Source organism: Solanum stenotomum, chromosome 1 (assembly GCF_019186545.1).
Source record: "Solanum stenotomum isolate F172 chromosome 1, ASM1918654v1, whole genome shotgun sequence".
Classification (NCBI taxonomy): domain Eukaryota; kingdom Viridiplantae; phylum Streptophyta; class Magnoliopsida; order Solanales; family Solanaceae; genus Solanum; species Solanum stenotomum.
The window spans coordinates 65,453,391-65,458,909 of NC_064282.1; the positions used below are offsets into that span (position 1 = coordinate 65,453,391).

General features: G+C 31.5%; 1 long non-coding RNA gene across 2 annotated transcripts; it reads left to right on the forward strand.

The window, feature by feature from the left end:
- Window positions 1–1,766: 1,766 nt before the first annotated feature.
- LOC125851432 (uncharacterized) lies at window positions 1,767–5,148 on the forward strand. 2 transcript variants are annotated; one of them, XR_007444909.1, is made up of 5 exons: window positions 1,767–2,127; window positions 2,411–2,574; window positions 4,442–4,556; window positions 4,933–4,990; window positions 5,103–5,142. It is a non-coding gene; the product is annotated as an uncharacterized LOC125851432 (long non-coding RNA). The 2 variants fall into 2 exon arrangements; XR_007444908.1 differs by having other exon boundaries at window positions 4,933–5,148.
- The last annotated feature ends 371 nt before the right edge of the window (window positions 5,149–5,519 follow it).

Consider the following 5,519-nt stretch of genomic DNA (forward strand, 5'->3'; position numbering starts at 1 on the left):
TCAGTTTTTAAAATTAAGAAAGAGGTAAAAACAAAACTATAGAAAAGAAAAATAATATTTTTTTTTATTTATAGTTTAAAATATTGCACCAGCAAGTAGTATCTATATTTTTTAAATAGCTAATTAGAAATATCTCTAATAGTTTTTTTGCTTGCTTTTTAAAAAATTTATATGAATAAATTAGAACATTGATAAATTTAATAATAATGGACTTACCCACTGTATCTAACACACACCCAAAAAAAACAATTTCCTTTAAGGTGAAATCCTATCAATTAATAGATACAAAAATAAAAAGCAATTCTTACATTTGAGCTTATTTTTTAAAACGTTTTATAAAGTAAATTATTTTTTGTTTTTTCACTTATTTAAATTATTTAAGATTTTTAATTATTTTATTAGCCATATATAATGATATGATCCCAACTATTAAAAACTATTTGAAAACTTGACAAAAATCAATTATGTCCCGGAACATTACTAAACAAATATTATATATATATATATATATATATATAGTTGTACTATATAGAAACATGAAGTGTAGGACAACCACAACATAATATTATTGTACATTGTGCAGCAAAAGTTGTACTTACAATTTTTAGGTTTAGTTATTTAAAGCAAAAAGTAAGGGTATTTTCGTCTTTTCAATCTGTTCTTTTTGTTCTACCAGTTTCTCGATCATTCTTACTTTTTCTTCTCTCCTTAATTTCTCTTGAATTCCTCCTTTACTCTCTTAAGACTCCATAGACGAAACCTAAAGTCAAGCAGGTATGTGAATTTTTCACTCTTCTTTAGAATTTCAATAATAATAAACCTTACATTTCAATAAAGTTTAGAGCAGGTTGTACATCTCTATTTTTTTTTCTTTTTATCAACAGTCTTAATAATAATAAAGCTCACTCGAATTGCTAATTCTCAACCATATAGTGTTAATCAATAAAGACCAGTATTTTCTTTGCTCACCTCGTCTATGCAATCATGAATGCTAATCTCATTATAATTGACACTATTGTATATACTTTGTATAAATGTTGTCATTTCTGATGATGAATACTTCTACATGAGACAAAAATAATGTACTATTTACAAGAAATGAAACTTGCAATTAGTCTTTGCAAGTAAGGTTATGTATCTGATGAAAACTTGAACACAAGGCTCAACTCTTCTATTTTACATACATATTCATGTGATGCCTTTGGAATCTTCTTTATCCAATCCATACATAAATGGACGATCAAGGATAAGTTATAATTTAACTCAAGTGCAAAAAATACATTTAACCTTTCTCCATTTAATTTCAGAAAATCCGTGCTTTCATCTCTTTCTTTCAACAACGGATAAATGTCGACTCTTTCAGTAAAGCAAGACAACTCATTGAATCATTTTATGCATTGTACTGTATCTTGATAGTTTTCCTTAAGTTTAGTTTGAGGTCTTTTCATGTCTACCTGTGTGCATCTTATATTTATTTTGGGTGCACAATAAATAAACACATAGCTTCACCTATATTACCTGTAAGTTGTCGATATCACATAAACATTTTGTTTTAGTCTAGAATTCTATATTGGCCATCTCTTGGGTGATAGTCGCACTTCCAAATTATGAAAAAAAATTTGTTGAATGTTGTTAGCAGATGCTCTTATTTAATGTCTAACTACCTCTTGTCTGCATAGTTGCATCTTAAAGCTTGTTTCATAAATTTTGTTTGTCAAAGTATGTTTGGATACTCACCTTGTATTGTCTCCATTCCCACTAGGCCCCGTTGTGAAGCCATTGTATCTTCAATATGCTAATTTATAGGAAGACTATGTCTTTTGAAGAGGACTATGAGGGTTTATGATCAAGTTAAAAAAGTTGTTCCAGTGAGTAAGAAATTGAGTATGTATGAGATCTAAATAGCTTGTGCAGCTGAGATATTTGGTGTTCCAATAACTTGAGAAGAACCTAGGAGAAATTGATCATGCCTGTGCACTATACAAGCACTCGTCTCAATTCGCAGACCCTAGATCTAACCCTGATTTCTTGAACAAGTGGCATGAGTTTGAGGTGAAACATTCTAACAAAGATATCTTTCGCAAGATGCTCCATGTGAAGAGGAGTGTATCTGTAAGCTACATCCAGGTTAAAAAAAATAGACATCCTATTTTTCAACTTTTCCTATGTCCCACACTTGTAGGATTGTTTGCTTTGAAAAAGTTTTTGTAATAATAGCCATTTACAAATATGTTTCTTAATTATATCAAATTCTTTTACTGCTTGTTTTTTTAATAAAAAAGTCTGCCAATTTATCATCAACTATAGTACAAGGGCCTATCCATTAAATTTTCTCTTGCAAAATGTATGTGCAATAGAGGAAATAAATGTATCTTTTTACTTCATAACTCTCTAATATCCATGTTCACAGTCTGCTCATTTGGATCTTTGAAGGTACTTCAAAACTCCTTTTCAAAAGATTTGGTTTGTGGAATAGCAAACATTGGCTACTGCGATAAAAGGTATATCTTAAGCTCATTTGTATTGATCAATCAAGATGTATTTGAAGATTCAAATAATCTATATTTTTTTCAGGTATTATATTTATATAGAAGACTTTTTGTTAGGTTTTTATTTGTCACGTCACAAATCAAGCCTTCCTAATGTTGTTCATACATCAATGTGAAGATTGTTGTGCGAGATGAATTTAGATGAGAGTGTAACTTACAACCATGGTCCCAACAACTTCCGAGTTGTTTGTCTCAAGCTCCATGATTTTCAAAATCATTTTCATATTACTGATTACAGTTTATAGTGTAACAATTTGGAAGGAGCTATCACAAGTGTTGGGCCCATGGTCATCTTTTATCTCAATTTTGTCCTAATCACCTTTGGGTTTTCTTCATATCTTCTAATTTCATAGCTTAAATTCGTATTACTTTTCTCATCACCCAACTTATACTTTTTGTTGTCTTTTGAATTTAAATGTGTAGAATGTCAATTAATTTTTCTGTAAGAATTCCACAGAAATTGAAGAAGCCACTATTGTCCAGATAGCTAAACTACAATAGTATTTCTGTTTACACTTGACTTTCTTTATGAAACTATCATCGTTGTATATTTTTTTTGGCTTCTAATCCATCTCACATGGTTACCTCTCTCATATATCAATCAATATTTACTAAGAAGTACCTTCTTTTGTAAAAAAATAAATAAATTCTTTTGAATGTATGTGTGTGTAGTAGTCCTAGCCTTGCACTTGCAGTTCTTGTCTGTGATACCTATAGCCTTATGTTGTTTACTACGTTTCACTTCTCTCATTGTTTTATTGATGTTACTGTCTCCTTTGTTGATTATATACTATCTTTCTTATTGGATGGTAGTTTTATACACTGTTTTCCTCGCCTTTTACTTGGATTTGATGTACTTGAGCTGAGGGTCTTTCGGAAACAGCCTCTCTACCTCCACGAGGTAGTGGCAAGGTCTGCGTACACTCTACCCTCCCCAGACCCCACCTAGTGGGATTTCACTGGGTATGTTGTTGTTGTTGTTGTTGAATGTATGTATGGTAGGTTCTTTTATTTTTTATTTTTTTGAAAATGGTAATGGTGTATTCTTCAGCATTAAGGAGAGGGGAACAAAAGAAGAGGAAAAAAAATACTTACAAGGGTCCTAATAATTCTACAAACTATTTTGTATCCTCTAAACCTTTCTCTTTACACCAAAAATAAAAGGATGCAATACAATCCCATCTAACCTTCTGAATGGAATTGGACCTATCTTCAAAATTTCTACTATTTCTTTCTTTCCATACTGTCCACCAAATGCAATGTGGAATTATCCTCCACCATGCCTTTTGACTCTTGCTCCCCCCTCTTCTTATCGAATAACTCAACAAATCTGCGGTATGATCGGGCATGGTCCAGTTTGTTTTTGTGAGACTAAGGAAGACGGCCCAAATTTGTGTTGTAAAGTTGCAATGCAAGAATAGATGTTGGTTGGTCTCTGCTGCGTTCCCGCATAATGAACACCAAGATACTATAATCTTTCCATTTCTCCTCAGCACTTCATGTGTCAGGCAAGCCCTTCTAGCAACCAACCATGAAAGCATTTTATCTTAATTGGTGCTAAGGTTCTCCATACCTTTCTCCACAAACTCTGCTTAGAGTTGCGTTGCTGTGGACTTTCCATTTTGTATGCTCTGCTAACCGTGAAAGCCCCATCTTTACTATGTTTCCATCTCAAAGAATCAGGAGCATTGGTGATGCCAGGGAATTTTTCTAATAGCTCTTTTATTAATAATACTTTATTCATGTATTTTTCATAGAGTTTATCCATAATTTTTTTTTATTGATATTGACTTATGAAATAATTCTTTTATATTGATATTGACTTATCAAATATATTTTTCATGTTGATATTAACTTCTCAAATATATTTTTCTTTGATTCTTATGTGTCAGAAAACAAAGGAGAATCTTGTGTTGGCCTTGGGATCAGACAACTCAAATATGCATGCAAGATATTGGCTTTCAAACTTCATCTTAAGTACTATGTCCCTGGGGCATACAAAGCTAGGTAAGTTTTAGCTACTTTATGAAGATTTGGCATCTGAAAATGCGGACACTTATCATCATTCATATGCTATTATAATAAGTTTCAAGCTTTCCCTTTTTATATTGTTGAAATTATCATGTGTATGGTTGAGGTTTTAAAAGTTTCATAACTGAATAAACCATTTTCTAGCTATTAAAAGTAATTGATTTTCAGTTTGTTTGATCACTACTTACATGATATGTGTGTATCTAATTACTTCTTGATTCCTTATGAGGGAGTTAATTATCTCCACACTTTTTCATGGAGTAACTAAACTGAAATTAAGCAATATTTTCAGCACTTCTTCATGAATTACATTGTTAAAACTCATACATCTACTATTCCTTCCTTTTTTTAGTGACAGAGGGGCTGCTTTGTTGGTGGAAGCTGCCGCAATGAAGCTCAATTTGAATTAGGTTGTCATTTAAGAGTTGAAGTGTGATTTTCTTTAAAGTAATTTTCTTAAGAAGAATGGCTATCCTATACCACCTAATATTCATGCTTTAATTTGATCTTTCTTTTTCGCAGTTCTGTAGCATTTCTAGCAGTTGAGATTGGATTCTAGCAGTTAAGATTGAGCTAGGTAAGTGATCATAAATCCCCATGTGTGATATTTTTTTCATTAGTGTTTCGTTTTTTAATTTTTTGTTGCTTCTTACTTCTGCATAGTCTTATGTAGTTTTGAGATGATTAAAATTATGATTTATATTTTCTCTTGCATTTGTTTTTTTTTTATATCTGTTGCTTGATTGACTATTGAATGGATTACTATTATGGATGCTTTTGGCTAATATGCCTTCTTTTCATTGTAGTTGTGGTCAATTTTAGAGGTAAAAGAGAAACAAGGAGGGACTTTATTCTGTACTCTGTCCATTTATTAGTTAACTCTGGAAACCAATACAATGGTATTGAAAAGAAGTCCTACAAAACCCTCTGTCTCAGTGG